This window comes from Zingiber officinale, chromosome 2A (assembly GCF_018446385.1).
Source record: "Zingiber officinale cultivar Zhangliang chromosome 2A, Zo_v1.1, whole genome shotgun sequence".
NCBI classification, from domain to species: Eukaryota; Viridiplantae; Streptophyta; class Magnoliopsida; order Zingiberales; family Zingiberaceae; genus Zingiber; species Zingiber officinale.
Window position 1 is genome coordinate 52,013,262 of NC_055988.1, and position 19,906 is coordinate 52,033,167.

The window sequence follows — 19,906 nt, forward strand, 5'->3', positions numbered from 1 at the left end:
AAAATCGATACAAAGAAAACTAACTAATTATGCAGCGGAATTAAAGAACTAGTTGTACCTTTCTTCGTAGCTAAAGACCTCTTGATTTTCTTCCATATTCCTCTTCTCTTCTTGGACGTCATATGTGCGACGATCTACCAAGACAACACCACCGTCCTATTCTTCTCGATTTCCAAAACATCGGCTACAAAAGGAGGCTCTAGGATGGGGCACCTTCTAATCTTTTCCCTTCTTCTTTCCTCTTCTTCCTCTTCTTCTTGCCACTGGCCACCAATGGATTGCTAGGAAGGGGCATCGACCCTAGCTAGGAGAGGAAGGGAGAAAGGGGCGCCGGCCCAAAGCAAGGAGGAGGGGGAAAGGGGCGCCGACCCTAGACGGAGGAGAGGGGGAAAGGGGCGCTGTCCCCAGAGGGAGAGAGAGGTGTCGCCGACCATAAGCAAGGGAAAAGAGAAGTAGGAAAATTAGGTTTTCGGGCCACCACCTACTCCTTTTTATAGGTTTGTCATTGGTTACAAAGAAAGAAAATTTAACAGAATTTTGATAAGAAAAAAATCTCTCTTTCTATAACCAAGTTAAACCAAACTAAGTTAAATCAAACCAAGTTAAACAAAACCAAGTTAAGTTAAACCAAACCAAGTTAAGTTAAACTAAACCAAGTTAAGTTAAACCAAACCAAGTTAAGTTGAACCAAACCAAGTTAAGTTAAACCAAACTAAGTTAAGTTATGGGTGGATGCGAGACTTTATATAGAGGCTACAACAGGGACCTAGAGGAGTAATTGGTTTAGGCCTCCTGATAGGCTTGGGCTTCCTGTGTTCGACCCGAACACCAACCCAAGTCCATCAATAATAATCCATACCACTAAAGGGTTATCATTGAACTATCGCACCAATCCCATATTATAATATGGGCTCCTTCTTATCATGAGTGTGTTAATCTCTCCGTGTTTAAGATATTGTATGTCTGTTAATTAATTGAGTTACTGACAACCTAATTAATTAACATCTGATTTCAAAAGTAGTACCACTCAACTTTATTATCACGTCAGACTAAGTCCACCTGAAAGGTTTATATGATAATCCTTATGAGCTCCTCAAGAAGACATCATCAACCTAAATAATTAGGACGCACATTCCTTCTATAAGCAACAACACACCATATAAATAATATTATCTCCCAACTCATCGGGCCTATTGATTTAACCAATAAATCTCACCCATTGATAAGTTAAAGAAATAAATACTAAGTATACGTGCTTGTTATTATATAGGGATTAAGAGGACACATATCTATAATAACAAAGGTTATGTTCTTTTATGTAGTCAGTACAAATCGAACAACCTCAAATAGTTCTGCTCAATACACACATAGTGTACTAGTGTAATTTTATAGTCAAGATAGACTAATATCAAATTACACTATAACCGTTCCCATGGTTTGCCCCAATCCATCTTAGTTGTGAGCCACTATTTATAATTTATAAGTAACCGATAACATGATCTTCTGTGTGGCACCACACACAATTTACAATATAAATTAAATGGACAACTACATTAACATATATATAAATATAAAATGTAAACATTTGACCAAAGTGATTCTCATTTCAAAATATTTCAAAACATATGTTCATACAAAAGCTAGGCTTATCATATACATCTCAATGAGGCTTACATTTGGACTGATTAGTTGTGGATTTGGAGAGGGCCAACAAAGTTATGAAAGATCTTGTGGAAGAACTATGGGCTACCTCCACTATTCCTAGAAATGAAACAATCCACTTGCAAGGAAAAATAGAGGTGCGGGCCAAGTTCATTTCTTGTATGGAAAAAACTTTGCAAGACTATTGCTGATTATTGTAGTCTCAAGAGATGGACAAGAAGAATTTAGAACTCATGTTACATGGCAAGGGATCTAAGCTCTAGGTGGAAAGAGCAATAAAAGATAAAGCCCTCTCAGACCTAGCTCACAAGAATACTCTAGTAGAGGAGCTGAGGATTTCACATACCTCCAAATCTCCTAAATTTATCCAAGAATTATCTACTAAGAACTTCTCGTTGCTAATGCAACAAGAAGAATTGAATGCCCAAGAAGTCGAGTTGAATGCAGCAAAGGCTGAATCAGATGCTACCCGAGCTGAACTATCCACTTACCAGGCTAGGGAAAATGAACGCATTGAAGCAGGGCAGAAATTTTATCTTGACTATATAAATTTTAAAAGAAAATTAGCTGCAAGATTTACCGGAACACTTGACCATGTAGTGGGAGGAGTGATCCAACAACTGTGGGAGGGCGGTCATCTACCATCAGAACCTCCTTACCCATCTATAAACTAACACTGACTTCTTAGAGAGCTCCCGAAGGACCTTTTGAGCAAATTTGACTAAATTTTTTCATGCTAGCTCTCATGACATGTAACTATATGTGATTATTGAATAGAACTGAAATTAAATATTTATTAAATATTGCTAGATGTTACCTATTCTTTTGTGAATCTTCAGAACCACCAATACTTCTGCTAAAAATAGATCCCGCATGCCATCTATATATATATATATATATATATATATATATATATATATATATATACAGTTCACATAATAAGCCTAGCGAGGTAATGCTACCGAACAGAATAACCAGGCTGAGAAAATGACTTACATTGTAAAAACTTCCTAAGATGAATGATATACTGGACAATTAAGTGCGCTCAGTGCAATAATCAAACCAGCTATTTACAAGTAGTTTTCATAAGGAATTCCTGGACTGAATAAGAAGCCAATGAGCACATAGTACAGAGAAATAAATAGATCAGATATTTATAATCAATTTTCATAATGAATTCCTAGACTGAGTAATGAGCTGGGCGAACACGTAACGTTGAGCAAAGTAAATAGGCTAGATATTTATAATCAGTCTTCGTAATGAATTTCTAGCCTGAACAATGAACTAGATGAACATATAACACTTATCAAAGTGAACATGCCTGATATTTATAATCAATTTTCATGATGAATTTCCGGATTGAATTATGGGCTGGGCGAACACATAACATCAAGCGAAATGAACTAGATATATATTTATAATCAATTTTTATGATGAATTTTTGGGCTGAATAATGGGCTGGATGAACACATAACGCAGAGCAAAGTGAACAGGCCGGATATTTATAATCAATTTTCATGATGAATTCTAGGACTGAATAATGGGCTAAGAGAGCACATAACGTCGAGTGAAATAAACATACCGAACCCTTATAAGCAGTTTTGTGGGATGACCTTCGTAATAACCTTCATATATCTCCAAGCTGAATAATAGATTGATTGGGATAGTGAAATCAGATAGAATTATCAAGCCAAGAAATTTATTTACCTCAGAACGAGTTCTTCATATTTGATTGTCGAGTAAAATAATGAGGTGAGAACTTAACACCGAGCAAAATCATCAGGATGACTATTTGTAACTTCTTGATATTATAATCCATCCGAAATGAATACTTACTTAAAATTCGGATGACAACTCGAGGGCATGGAATTTGTAGGCATCAGAGCATGCTTGCTTATTCTTGGGTTTAAAGTCGCCGTATGACTGTATAAAGTTTAAAGTTGTAGTTCAACTGTATGGAGTTTAAAGTCGCAGTTCGACTGTATAATGTTTAAAGTCACAGTTCGACACAGTTCGACTATATAGAGTTTAAAGTTATAGTCGACTGTATAGAGTTTAAAGTCGCAGTTTGACTAAGTAGAGTTTAAAGTCGTAGTTCAACTGTATAGGGATTAAAGCCACAATTTGACTGTATAGAGTTTAAAGTTACAGTTCGATTATATAGAGTTTGAAGTCATAGTTTGACTACATAGGGTTTAAAGTCATAGTTTGACTGAGTAGAACAAACCCGATCACTCGGGAAAGTAAATGGTTTTTTTAGATGAATTTGCCTACACTTTCATTAAGTAAAAAAAAATTAAACAAGGTACAGAAGTAACTTATAGGTGTACTTGTCAAGCTCTATAAGGCTGGAGATGGTTAGCACTCCAAGGTCGCTCTAGATTCCATCCCTTTACATCTTGGAGATAATAAGAGCTTGAGGTGAGCTTTTGTACCACCTTGTATGATCCTCCCCACTGTGGCTTTAGTTTGTTAACATCTCTGACCAGCTTGATGCATTTCAAGACCAAATCACACACCTGGAAAAATCTAGGGATCACTCTTCTATTATAATTTTACCTCATTCGTTGGTTATATGATATAAGCTGAGTTGCCGTCTTGTCTCACACTTCTTCTATTAGGCCAAGCTCCATAAGATACCGATCGGTATTATCTGCGTTATATAAGCATCTTCGATTGGATTCCACTTCAATTTTGACCGGGACCACTACTTCACCATTGTAAACCAGTTGGAAAGGAGTTATGCCCATCGATTCTCGGGGAGTTGTACGATATGCCCATAATACACTGGATAATTCGTCCACCCAACTGCCTCTAACATGATCTAATTTAGTCTTAAGCCCTATGATAATTTCTCTATTTTTTTACTTCAACCTGGTCATTGCTCTATAGATAAGCCATTGAAGTGAAGGATTGTGTGATACCGTATCCCAAACACCATTCTCGAAACCTTCTGACTTGGAACTACCTTCCATTATTGGAAACCATCTTATGTAGAATATCAAATCTTCAAATAATATATTTCCATAAGAATTTAATAACTATTTTCTCAATTATTTTGGCTAAGGGCTCGACCTCCACCTATTTTGAAAAATAATCCACCGCCACTAGTAAAAATCTCTTCTATGTGGGTGTCGAGGGAAAAGGTCCTACTATGTCCATACCCCCATTGATTGAACAGGCAAGAAACAATAGAGGTTTTAAGCCATTTTGTAGGATGATGTGGGATATTCTGATACTTTTGAGAAGATATATAAGTCCTTACTAGTTGAGCTGCATCATTATGTAAAGTAGGTCAAAAATACCCAGCTAATAATACCTTTCGAGCGAGAGACTGACTTCTCGCATGACTTCTACAGGAACCCTGATGCATTTTCTATAAAATATAGGGTACATCATCTACCCCAATGCACTTGAGTAAAGGACAGGAGAAGACCCTCTTATAAAGATGATCACCGATCATAGTGAACCGGCCAACCCTTTTCTTGAGCATACGTTCTTGTTCTATGTCAGTTGGTAGAGTGCCCTATTGTAAGAATAAGATTATTAGCATTCTCCAATTGCTTTGTAGCTCCAGGTTGGCCTGCCGCTCAATGCAAGCTACTAATAATATTTTCTCAATAGGCTTATCCAAATTTTAGGAAATTATGGCAGAGGCTAATTTGGCTAACTCATCTGTTGTTTAACTATTTGAACGGGGAATCTTCTGTATAATTACTTCTTGAAATTTATCCTTTAGATTATCGAATACCTCCACATATAACTTGAGTTGTTCATTGTTGATCTCAAAATTACCAGACAATTGTTAAGCTACCAACTGTGAATCTGAATAGATTAAGACTTGAGCGGCTCCTATGTGCCGCGCAGCTTGCAACCCAGCTATTAATGTCTCATACTTTGCTTTATTATTGGTAGCACGATAATTTAATCGAACAGATAATTGGACTTGATCTTCCCTAGGTGATATAACAAGAATACCTATCTCACTACCCTACTAGGTAAAGGATCCATCAACATATATCTTCCAAGTTTCCTGAGTTTTAGAACCTTGTACTTTTGTAATAAAATTAGCTAGGGGTAGGGCTTTGATGGCTACTCCAGATTAGTATTGTATGTCATACTCATTGAGTTCAGTTGCCCATTTGATCAATCTCTAAGATGCCTCAAGGTTGATAAGCACTCGACCTAAAGTGCTATTAGTTAATATGTTGATTGAATGCGATAAAAAAATAAGGATGCAACCTTCGAGCAGCTAAAACCAATCCATATGCCAATTTCTCAAGTACAGTGTAATAACACTTTGCTTCTTTTAATAAATGGCTCAAAGAGTATGCAAGTTGTTGTTCTTTTCCCTTCTGCCACACCAACACTGAACCAATAGCATACTTATTAGATGATGAATAAACCCATAAAGTTTCATCTACTATTGGTTTAGCTAAAATGGGTAGAGTGGCTAAATAATTCTTAAACTCCTTGAACGCCTTGTCGCAATCAGCATCCCATTGAAATTTGGTCGCTTGGCAAAGTATCTTAAAAAAGGGTAGACTTCGATCGGTCGATCAGGGATGAAGCGAGATAAAGTAGTGATTTAGTTGGTCATTCTTTGTGCCTCCTTCAAATTGCATGGGGGAGCCATGTTTTGTAGAGCTTGTACTTTGCTAGGATTAGCTTTGATTCCTCGCCCAGTGACTATGTATCCCAGAAATCTCCCACTTCTAGCTCTGAATAAACATTTGTAGGGGTTGAGCTTGATCCCATATTGTCTTAAAGTTTTACAGGTTTCTTCTATATCTGCACACAAGTTTATTGCTCGGAGGGATTTGATGAGAATATCATCCACATAGACCTCCATATTCCACCCAATTTGCCTTTGAAAACCTTGTTCATAAGCCTTTGATAGGTAGCTCCTGTGTTCTTTACTCCGAATGACATAACATTATAATAATAAGTGCCTTCAGCAGTTATAAAGCTAATATTTTCTTGATCCTCCTTAGCGAGCGGGACTTGATGATATCCTTGATAAGCGTCTAGTATACAGATGAATTCACAGCCAGAAGTAGAATATACTATTTGATCAATATGAGACAACAAATAATAATCTTTCGGGCAAGTCTTGTTAAGATCCCTGAAGTCGATACAAACCTGCCACTTGTTTCTTGGTTTGGAGATGAGAACAACGTTGGTTAGCCAGCTTGGGAATTGTACCTCTTGGATGTAACTTGCTTCTAATAACTTGTCCACTTCGTCTTTGATAATTTTATTCTGGTCAGCCCTGAAATTCCACTTCCTTTACTTGACCAGACAGGTGTCAGGATAGATATGGAATATATGCTCCATGACTATTGGAGACACGTCCGTTACTTCTTTGGTCATCTAGGCAAACACATCACTATTGCTTATCAAACATTCCACCAGCTTGGCCTTAAGCTCAGGAGCTAGCTCGTCCGCTAACTGAGTGGTGGCTTCTGGTCGGCTATCTTGAATTTGTATTTCTTCTTTTTCTTCATATACCAGGATGAGAGACTTCTCTTGGATGGTATTGGCTTCTATCCTTTGAGTCTTCCAAGAAGCATTGGCCTCTATCTTGATTATCTCCATGTAACATTTGCACACCACTAATTGATCGCCTTTGACTTCTCCCACTTGGTCATCCACTGAGAATTATATTTCTAGCAAAAGGTTAAGACGACTACTCGAAATTTATTGAGGGCCAGCCGACCCAAAATGACGTTATAGGCTAAGGGTGCATCTACAACTATGAATACTGATCAGTGCATTCTCATTAGGGGCTCATCCCCCAAAGATATGGCCAGTTTTATTTTTCCAAACGTTTGAACCTCATTGCCTGTGAACCTGTACAAGGGAGTCACCATGGACTGAAACTCACTCGGGTCTATTTATAGTTGCTCAAATGCCTATTTGAAGATAATGTTAACTGAGCTACCTATATTAATAAAAGTACAAGAAATATTATAATTGGCTATAATAGCCTTGATTATTAATGTATCATCATGAGGTACTTCCACCCTCTTTAGATCTTGGGGTCTGAAGCTGATTTCGGGCCCAGCTGCTTGCTCTGCACTACAGTCAACCGCATGAATTTCCAGACGTCAAGCACATGACTCTCTTGCTTAATTGGAATCACCATCAGTCGGTCCTCCAGCCATCATGTTAATATTACCCCGGGTGGAATTGTTACGATTTTCTTCTTGCCACGTTGAGGGTTGTTCTTGCGGAGCCCAAGCTGGTGTTTGAGCTTGTTCGATCTGGGGTTGAGGTGCTCTCTGTTGTTGCTCGACCACCTAGTACTCAATCCTCAGCAACATATTATGTCGCTGGTTCTGTCGATGATCAGGAGCTGGCGAACGTCAGCGGTACCTTGGATTGTTGTTTTACTACTTTAAAGTGTAACAATCTTTAGTGTTATGGGTGGATGCTCGATGGTAGGTGCACCACCTTCGTGAAGCTTCCCGAGGAGCTTCTATATGTTGTACGGCCTGAGCTCGTGGTTCTTGATGATAGATTTGTGGACCCACCTGAGGTCCTATTGGTGGTGGAGTACATTGGGCAATCAACTACTGGGGAAGCACTACAAGAAAAAAGTCTAACAACAACGGTTTTTCACCGTTGTTGTAGCCCATTTTGAACTATTTTTAACCATTGTCTTTGAAGGCAAAGACAATATTTTTACAACAGTGAAAAACTGTTGTCTTTTCCTTCAAAGACAACAGTTTTTCACCGTTGTCTTTGAGCGTCTACCTTTAATAACAGAGTCTTCAACAACAGTTTTAAACTATCTACGACAACAGTGAAAAACCATTGTCTTTTTTAGAAAAAAAATAAAAAAAAATTAATACACAATTTTCCAATATTATAAATCATTCAAAATACTAAATTTCAAAATAAAATTTAATATACAATTTTCTAACATTCAAAAATAATATCTATAACATTCTGAAGAAATTTCATAAGCAACCAACAAAATTTCATAAGCAACCAACAAAATGATAACACTATTAAAACAAAGGTAGAACAATATAACACAAGATTTTCTACTTAGACGTCGGTGAAGAGGAGGGATTGCAGCTCCTAGTGCTCCTTAATTTGTTAAAGTCTCTTCATTTTTTTAGCTTGTCGGCATTCTTCCCAATACTCTTGAGGACACCTAAAAAGAGCAGAATGAAATTATGCAATTCTGTGCACAAGAACTATGTAATTCTAAGTGGTGGATCATGTCTGTCACAAGTTAACCACTAATTTTTTTGACCATTATGCACAGATTGTAGACAAGCATCAAAATAAGCAGAACCATAAATATAAGCGAATAAAGGATACCTTTCAATCTTCTAAATCTTCTTTTCTGGTTGGCCCGTCTCCTTTTCCTCTCTTCTTTTGTTAACTCTGCCTCTTCTTTGATGTTTCCTTTTCCATGAAAAATCTCCTCAGGGGCAAGCATCGCCGCATCTGAGACGGCCAATTGAGCAACCTACAAAACCATTGTATTTCAGTGACTCGAAACTATTTTCACCATAAACTAAAAGACAACTCCAAAAGATATTTTTACCTCTTCCATTGTTAGAGCAGGTACATTGACTTGTATAGACATGTCCTCAATAACCTACATCATAACTTATGGTCAATCAAGAAATAAATACTAAAAGAATTAAACACTTGATAAGCTTTATTGCTAACCGGCTTTGGAGCAAAATGGAAGTGAGACAACACATCCAACTTTAAGGAAATCTTTTTGAATAGCATTGTTTACTGCAGGCATAAAAGAAAAAGTGTATGAGAAAAGCTAAGAAGCTACACAAGCAGCCAGATGTTATCGCAGATTAATACAATAGATCTAGTGGATCTTTATTATTAACAAATTCAGATTGCAGATATCCCAATGTCAATTTTTTTTTGCTATAAAGTAAAGTCATTATATGCATCAGTAAGAAAGACATCTATCGATAATATAATCTTCCATCAGGACTTCTGAGAAAGTTTCCTAGGCAAACAAACAGAAAGGAGGGAAAACCCAAAGAGCTTGAGAGGTTTCAATATAATTTCTCAATAGTGAGAATACAATAGTTGTAAGGAGCTTAAAGAAAATGCGTCGATGAAGACTTATAAACTGACACCTAAGACATACAAATTCTCATTCTCATCAGCCATCAATCACTAAACTATGATTACTATCCTACCAGCAGCTGAAATTAGAAATTGAAAAAAATGCAGATAATTTTGGTAAAAATAGCTACTAATTTCCAGGGTTCAGTTTGAATTTTTATGACAAAATTTACCACATAGGAATAGTAAATAAGTGGACAAGTAAAATACCTCAATCTTAAGTTTATTGCAAGGACAGGTGTAGTGACTCCTTCCTTTGGGCTACTTGTGCTTCTTCAACATTTATGAACTCTGTTGCCTGGTGGAGTAGAAGATCAAAGTTCTTCGAAGGTTTTCTGGCTAGATCATGAAAAAAAATCATTCTCGATGAGTCCTTGAGAAAAATCATTCACCAAAATCTCCATGGTGGCGATGGGGATGCCTATAGCCACATGATTGAACCTTTTAATGTAGGCTTGTGATGTCTCTTTGGGCCCCTGTTTAAGTGAAAAGAGGTTCCAAGGGGTCTTGTGATAGTGTCGATTGCTAGCAAAATGCTGAAGAAAGATCTTGGGAAAATCTTTGAAATGGCGAATGGAGTTGTCTGAAGGCTAGGGAGATGGCGCACTGGTTCTGGTGGATGATTTGTTGATCGACGGAAGATTTCATTAGCTTGGAATGGAACTTTCCTCCTATCCTGCGTATAGTTAGATGATTCAATAAGACGTTAGTGACCAAAGACTAGGGAAGGGGTGATAAGGTCAAAATTGAGCGTCACGAGTATAATTATCAAATTAATAATGCAATTCAAATAAACCCCTTAACTACACAATGATATCGTTATAAAGAGCTTAGGGTCGAATCTCTCAAGGAACTAACAATCAGATGTTTGTCTTACATTTAGAACTATTTTTGGGATTTTCATTATTAAAATGAGGGTTGTTTGATTTTTGGATTAAAACTTAACAAATAAGATAGCAAAATAGGTATGAAATCTGCATTGTCACTCTACTCCATGGTTTCATCATCAATGGAATTAAACTAAAGAATGAAGTTACAAACACTCAAAGAAATTGTAAATAAGTAGAAATCTGATCTAATGCAAGTAAAAGAGTTTAAGCTTAACAAACTATGAAATTGATCTAATTGGCAGTTAAGAAATGACTAAACTACTTAACAAAAATTTAAATACATCTAAATAAAAAAAATGCTTAGTCTATTTGAACTCAACAACTAGCAAAAGAAATATGTTCTATAATTGAAATGTAGGAAACTAAACAACAAATGCAAGAAATGAAATGAACCAATCTCTCGATTGCAACCAAACTTTATAAGCAAACCCTCTTGCCGTCGCACAAGAGGCCAAAGGCAAACCCTCATCTCCAGTAGTCAGAAAAGAAGCACAAGTAAGCTTTGAACTCTGAAATCAATCCGAAGCTTGCAATCTCCCTTGAAGAAACCCTCTCCAAAGAAGCTTACAACAATAAATCGAAACTGAAAATTAAGATATGGAATCTAACATTTTGAGCTGGCCGGATGAAATGGGATGCTATAAATGAACAAAGAGCTACTAGGAATCACCAGAGAACCCCTTCAATGATCACTGATGAAGGAATATAGAAGCTGCTGAGATCTAGTGGAAAATGCAGGGATGGTCTAGAATTTAGCAAACTTGTCATTGAAACCCTCTTCGGCGAGCTTTCAACTGATTGATGGTGATCCAAAAGCTGCCTTAAGCCTCCACTCCAATGTTGTAGCTTGGGAAGAAGGAAGGAGAGATCGGGAGCTGCGGAAAAGAAAAACATAGATGAAGAGTAACCCAAACCCTTGTTTATCAACGAAAAATCTGCATTTTATACCTAGTTTTTGAACCGGATTTGAAGTGGGGGTTAGGTTTTGGTTTAGTAGAGGTTTTAGGGATTTGTTGAGGAGGTTTTGACTTGGGTTAAACTTGAGAGATAAACTCATTGTGATGGGTTGAATCAATTTGGTTGAGCTTCTTCTTCAAGTTGGTTAAACCAAACATGTTTGTGCCTTGGTCATGTTTTAATTGAATCAACTCAAGTATCCTACAAAACCAAATTGAAATTATGAGAATAATATTATTATTTAAGAGAAAAATTATACACTTGAGCTATTACAATATCCATGTATAAACATGATAAAAAAATACATATAAACATGTGCAATTAAATGTAATACACCCAATATCAACTCAAAAGATTGTATCAAATAATAACTTATCAAGGAGTCCCTGGCAAGGCTCTCTGACGAATAAGTCAGTACAACACCAGATGGAAGAATGATGAACAATAGAGAAAGTGCTTGCACAAGCATAAGGTGTAGATGACGCTAATTGCATACCTTACCAACGAAGAGGACCCCTTATACTACCTCTCATAAACTCTGTGATCATGAGGTGGCTCCAGTTTTCAGAGTTTGTTAGGTGTTGAAAAGTGTGCAACCTAGACCTTTCGGAATGATTATCCGAGGAATCTTTTGTTTACCCATTAATGTTCCTCATTTATCATTTATACTTTGTGCCATTTTTGAGGTGGTTAGAGGAATATGCTATCATGATTAGTTAGCTTATGAGAGACATAATAACTCTCGAAGAAGGCTTCAAAGGAATATTTCCCAATAAATTCTAGTAATCTATTATAATGTTGTCGGACATTATCTACTGAGTATGTCTCAATCGATCTCCAAGGTCGACCTTATCTATGCCTACCTCTGTACTAATTTCCTTGGTCATGTATTAAACATTGTAAAAATCTGTTTTGAGATTGATATGGTGTCCAAAGTATGATAAGAACCCATTTAAGAGGTTATATGGTTAATTATATATTAAAACAACATTTAACAGATGATGTGATATCAAGTAATTTTAGACCCGACCAACCTTTACCTGGCCGAACATTCATGTGAATCCTCTAGAAGCTAGATGCCTCTAAGCTTGACCAGGCTTTGCCCGCTTGAATGTATATTGAGAACTTTATGAGGCTGAGTGTCCTTGAATCCGGCCAGCTTTTACCGGGTTGGGCGGATATAAAGGAACTTATGTTCGACCAACCTTCATCAGGTCGATCGTATATTTAAGGGCTTTATGACGCTAAGGGTGCTAAGCCTGACCAACCTTTTTCTGCCCTCGTGGATATTGAGGACTTTATGAGGCTAAGGGTGTTAAACCCGACTAGATTTTCATCTGCCTAGCCTTTTTTTACCCACGTGTGTATTTAGGACTTTATGAGGCTAAGGACGCTAAGCTCGGCCAGCCTTTGCCTGGCTGGCCTTTTTCTACCCATGTGGGTATTGAGGACTTTATGAGGCTAAGGGTTCTATGCCCGACAGGCCTTTGCTCTGTTGACTTTTTTCCTCCCGTGTGGATATTGAGGACTTTAAAAGGCTAAGAGCACTAAACTCGGTCGGCCTTTACCGGGCCGACCTTTTCCCACTCGCTTAGTATTGAGGAATTTATGAGGTTAAGGGCACTAAGCCAGGTCGGCCTTTCCTCGGTCAGACTTTTTCTGCTTGTGTGGATATTGTGGACTTTATGAGGCTAAGGGTGCTAAGCTCAACTGACTTTTGCCCGGTCGACCTTTTTCCGCCCATGTAGGTATTGAGAACTTTATGAGGCTAAGCATACTAAGCCCAACCCATTTTTTTTTCCGGTCGGGCTTCCTTGAACCCGTCTATCCCTTTACTGACTGAGCACATTGTCTCTTGAGTTTCAGAGTGAAATTCTAGAGTCATTATATCCAACCAGGTTCATAGTTGGTCATCCTTATCCCAAGGTCCTGTTATATGGCCATACAAATAATGTTGGATCGAGATGCACGTGAGTGGGGAGTGAATCGCGTGGTTTTTAAAAATTCATTTTTTATTTTTTTAAATTTAAAGTATACGTAGTAGAAAAAGAAATAGACGAACGAAAACAAGAGCATAGAGAGAACACAAGTGATTTACTTGGTTTAGACCCTTACGACTCTTACTCTAAAACCCAAGTCCCGCTGAATTATCAATGGGTAATCCACTAAAAAGCCTTTTCTAGTACCTTCGGAAGAGGGAATTAAGTACAAGGGATTAGAACAAGTGCAACACACTACACTTGTCCTTTTGTAGTAATTAAGTACACAAATAGAACTTGTTACCAACATGTAAGGTGTAACACCCACTAAGCTTTTAAGATAAATATATGGATGTAGGATTTTTTCTTTAGAAAAATAATAAGAAGTGAGTTGAAGCAAAAAAGAAATAAAATGAAATAAAAAAAAGAGGAAGTCAAGGATTGAACCTTGAACCTCTTATATTATAATTCATAGAATTAATTAGTAGAAACCAATTGGGATAGAGAGAAGATGTTGATAGAAAAGGAGGGAAATTCATGATAAGGGTAAGAGTAAAAGCTAGCCAAAAGAAAACAAGAAAAGAGCAAGAGAAAGGCAACTTGCCATCCTCCCTTCCTCTCCCTCTTCCTCTTTGCTTTTGCCGAAAATTTAAAGAGGGATTAAGGGGATTCATTCCCCCTTATTTCATCATGAATGATAAGAATAAATGAATAAATAAAATAAATAGGAAATATAAAAAAAAAGCTAAGGGAGAAGGAAAGCAAAAATCAATTTTGCTACCTCTTCCCCCTTAACATAAAAGGGAGCAAGAAAAGAGAAGTTTATTTTTCTCTCATTTTCTCTCATTCTTCCTCTCCCTCACCGAAACCATCAGTCCCCTCTCCTCCATCTTCGGCCCCAAAGCCAAGGTTTTTCTCCTAAGAAAGCCTAAGATACAAGGAGGACTAAGCAAGGGAATCAAGGGAAAGGAACTAGAAGAAGAGGCTACTTCTTTCATCACCATACCTTAGATCCACAAGAGAAAAGGATGTAAGCTTCCCCTCACCTGTGGTACAAGGATTTTTATGTGATTTTCGGATTTTATGAGGATTAGAAAACCTAGGAAAGAATTTAAGAAAATTCGGCTAAAGAAAGGGTTTTCAAATCTAGGAAGGTTTAAACAAGTCTTTATTTCATGATATGTTTTCTATGCTATGTAGGAAGGATTTTCTTCATGTTTTAATACCTAATTGATGCTTGATCAGAGGAGTGCCTAACCCTAGAATTTCGGCCAAAAATATTTTAAGGAGGTTAGGGAAAACATTGTGTAACCAAACTAGTACAAGATTCCCTACATGAACTACTAAGGGTCTTTTATTGGTTTTCTTGCTTAAAAGTTACTTGGAACCAAAAGAAATCCACTTATATGTTTCGGCCAAGAAAAGGGCTTAGGGTTAGGAAGACCTTTAAATTTAAGTAACCATGTTTGTATGGTAGAATATAGAGTTCTCTTAAAGAATTGCATGTTGAACATTGTTAGAAATTCATGAACTCTTATTTTAGATTTTCGGCCATGATAAGATGGATAGTTTAGAAAAGCTTAAACAAAATTCTAATATGCTCAAGACCTCCGTGATATTATGATATGAAAGTTGTTTAATGCTCTCATGTTTAATTGGAGTATAGAAAATTAGCTACATGATATATGACATGTAAGATCACAAGGGTCCTATCTTGTTTATGAACCAACTTTGTATATGATGTTCTTAGTAATTTTTGCCATGAAAATTACTTAGGTTTTTCCATGCTTTAGGCCACTTAAAACCTAGTTTAAAGATTGGTAGGTTTCAGCCATGAGGAAAAATAAAAGAAAAAGGGAAAGAAACCTAGGAATCCTAAGACACAATTCACATGTATGTTTATTATGCTTGTCTTTATACATGCTATGAAACTTGTATGATTTCTTATGCTTTTAGGCTATTTGAAGCAAGTTTATATTCTGTTGAGTTTCGGCCAAGTAGGGTTTAAAAGACCTAGAGGCCTTAGAAATGAAACCAAATGTGTTAAAAATGCTTCTTATGGACATATGATAATGTGTTGATTGTGTCACATGCTTGTATAATTTTTCCATAACCTAAATGGACCATTTTATGTTTCGGCCATGAAGGGATAGATGCCCTAGAAATCCTAGAATAAAAATTAAATATGCCTATGTCACTCTACATGAAATATGATAAGTAGAAAACCAAAGTTCTCATACTATATGTTGTTTAGTGACCTAAATGAGGCTAGGGTAAGTTTCGGCCATACCTATTGTATGATGTCTTGTTATGAATTTATACATGATGTTAGTTCAAGTTCACATGCTTGTATGTTTGTTTTTATCCCTAATGAACACTTGTTAAAAGTTTGACCATGACATATGTTAAGGGCTTGAAGGACTTAGGAACTAGCTCAATATGCTTACTATGTTACTTGGAAAAAATGTTATAAATGTGGTTTAAGGTTTCCATGCTTCCATGACATTTGGGACCTTGTTTCACACCTGATAGGGTTCGGCCACATGAAGTTTAGGGACTTGGAGAACTTAGAAACCAAGTAAATCATGCTTATAATGCTTCCTATGAGATTGATGTAATGATAATTTAGGTTCCACATGCTTGGAGGTTGTTTTTACCTAAATTGAGATCTAAGGGGTTCGGCCATGATAAGAACCCAAGGGATTAGGAAGCTTAGAACCCAAGTTAACTATGTTACCATGTTTCTTATGATAGTATAATCACATGATACACCCTTATGCTTAAACATGTATGCTTGTGATTTATACTTTTAATGATATGTTATGTGCTTAGAAATATGCATGCTTTAATGATATGCTATGTGCTTAGAATATGCATGCTTTTATAATATGCTATGTGGATAGAAATATGTATGTTTTAATGATATGTTATGTGCTTAGAAATATGCATGCTTTAATGATATGCTATGTGCTTAGAATATGCATGCTTTTATGATATGCTATGTGGATAGAAATGTGCATGCTTTGATGATATGCTATGTGCTTAAAAGATACATGCTTTTATGATATGATGTATGCCTAAGTGATGCATACTTTCTTATGACATGATGTATGCCTAAGTGATGCATACTTTTTATGATATGATGTATGCCTAAGTGATGCATACTTTCTTATGACATGATGTATGCCTAAGTGATGCATACTTTTTATGATATGATGTATGCCTAAGTGATGCATACTTTTATGACATAATGTATGCCTACGTGATGCATACTTTTATGCTATGCTATGTGATTAAATGATGCATTTTTATACATGCTACTTTACTTTGTAAGGCTTGTACCAAGGGTGGACTCCTAATCAGTCCCTAGGCCTTGCTTTGTGATCTAGCCTAATAAGGGATGGGCTCCTTAGTACGCTCCTAGGCTTTGCTTTGTGATCTAGGCTAATAAGGGATGGGCTCCTTAGTACGCCCCTAGGCCTTGCTTTGTGATCTAGGCTAATAAGGGATGAGCTCTTTAGTACGCCCCTAGGCTATGCTTTGTGATCTTGACCTAGTTCCTAGTATGATTCAAGACTTGCTACCTTGGATATACTTAGGACGCGCGCATCTATGTTATGTATGTATGGTACAAGTCGGGGCCCTGAAGTATGTTGATATTATGTTCAAGTATATGTATGTAAGAAGAAATGGTTTTAAAGATCATGAGACATACACATGTTTTTCGGATACATGTTTTCAAAATCATATTGCATATACTTTATGATCAAGTTGTGATGATGCTATGATTTATGATATGTCATGCATAGATATGATTATGTTATGTTTCATGCTATGCTTTAAGAGATAATATGCCATGATATGATTATGTTATGTTTCATGCTATGTTTTAAGAGATGTCATGCCATGATATGATTATGTTATGTTTCATGCTATGCTTTAGGAGATGATATGCCATGACTAGTTATGATGTTTGTTATGTTGCATGATATGCTTAAAGAATATGATATGTTATGCCATGACTAGTTGAGATCATGTTAAGTTGAGACATTCTTTGATTATGTGTTGATTTTTGGTTTTAGTTAGTAGGAAAGGAAATTACTGAGCCATGAGTGCTCATAGCTTACTTTCCATGTACCACAGATAATGGAAAAAACTGGATGAGCTAAAGGAGCAGCAGGAGAGGCAAGGAGATGTGTGTGGCGGTGGCTAGGCAACCAAATAAGAACCTGCTTTAAGAATTTTAAGAATTACACTTTGGCTTCATAAATTGTAGTACTATATGGTTGACTTGATGTTATGTTTTCATTTAACTTGTTATCATGTTATGGAAACCATATTAGTGTAGTTCGGTTTGTATTCAATCAAGAAAAATAATTTTAAGTCTTCCGCTGTAATATGTACGTAGAGTATCGTAGCCCCGTCCCTTAGGGTTAGCAGGGAGGGCGGGCGTTACATAAGGATCAAGTGTGAGAACGTTTGTGTGTTGGTGTCGGTCACTAGCCATGATCGGAAGTCTTCGGAATATTTTTCAGGTGCAGTAGCTTTGTAGCAGAGTCGTAGCAGGAGCCTAGAGCAGTCGGAAGCTCAAACTGATACACAGTAGTTCGTATATGAGTTCTGTACCAATGTCTTCTCAAGATAGCCTTATAAAAGGAATGGAAGGCACCTTCCATAGGTATGGATGGTGCCTCCAATGAGGCAAATCTGATCCCAAACAACCTGACAATTATCCATGACTTCAGCCAAAATTTATCCTATAGAAGGGGCCTTCCATAACCATGGAAGGTGTCTTCTATGAATACTATGAAGGCACCTTCGGCACTGTTCATCCGAAGGTAATTTTTCTCCTTTTATCCTACAAAACAATGTTAGTCCAAATAACCTACAAAACAAGTGTTAGGACAAATAATAATTAATAATAAAGGGTAGTAATTAGTCCTGTCTGTTGGAGCAATCTAGTGACCCTAGGTTTGATATTTGGGTAAAGGTTTAAGTTATGTTTATTGTTGTATTTGATATGCATTGTAAGTGTCCAGAATATAGGTACAACAAGGAAAGTCCAAGGGTGATCTTGGCAAAGGAGGAAAGTCCAAGGATGAGTCTTGGCGGTGTAAGTCCAAGCATGTAGTCTTGGTAATGTAAGTCCAAGTGTGACTTGGCAATGGATGAAGTCCCGGAGGTGTGATCTCTTGGCAAAGAAAGAACCGACAACAATGACAAGGCCAGATGGAAGCTCCAGAAGGAAAGACATAAAGAATGGGGAGGCATCCGAGAGGCACAAGGATGATGGAGGAGGCTAGAAGGCTAGGTCTAGGTTGATCGGGCAAGGTCGAGTGCTGAGTGAATGTATTCGGGGGTTAAATCCTAGGATTAGGGTTTACCGTAGCACTACTGTAGCAGCCAACTGGTGCGGTCGATCGAACAGTCGACTGTGAGTGAACATAATGCTTCTGTTCATTCGGTTAGCATGGAGCAGTCAACTGATGGAAGTATCAGTCGAATGGTATCGAGCTGTTGGGTTGTAATGGTCGAATCTCCATAGAGGGTAGTCGACTGATAGTTTTAGTAGTCTACTGGTAGGCGGGGTTTTCCAACTCATGACCTATATAACCAAGCATTGGAAGCTTGGTTAAGGTTGACGAAAATAGATGTGGTTAACCCCTATTAGAGTCTCCAAGGTCTTCTTGAGTGATCAAAAACTTGTGCGAGTTTGAGGCGAGGTTTCTCCGCCCACAAGGAGCTACTCGAGCTAGCCAGAGGTTTTTGGGGAAGTCATCCACTAACGGATCGGGATTGCCCACCTTATGGACAGCCGTGGAGTAGAAGTAAGTGTTCTCCGAACCATGTTATATAAATGTGTTAGAGGTTTAATTGTCTTGGTTATTGCCTCTAGGGTTAGCTTTCTATTTGTTAGATTTGTTTTGTATTTCCACTGTGCACTAATAAGTATATGAAGCGACGATTTGGGTGAGACACTATTCACCCCCCTTTAGCGGACGTCAAGGTCCCAACAAGTGGTATTAGAGTGGGTCGCTCTTCTACGGACTAATCGCCGAGGGAGCAAAGCGCTAGAGGAAGATGGAGTTCGAAGGCTCGCTTGGATGGGATATTCGGATCCCACTTCCATATGACTGAGAAGACTTCGGGTATTAGAGGTCACGCTTGGAGACTTGGTTCCAAATGGATTGGAACCATTGGATCGCATTGTAAGATCCTTTCGAAACTCCAACAGACAAGAATGGGAAATGCCTCCGGCCTCGGTATTGGACCAAGGAGCAAAGAGAGAAATTGGAGGTG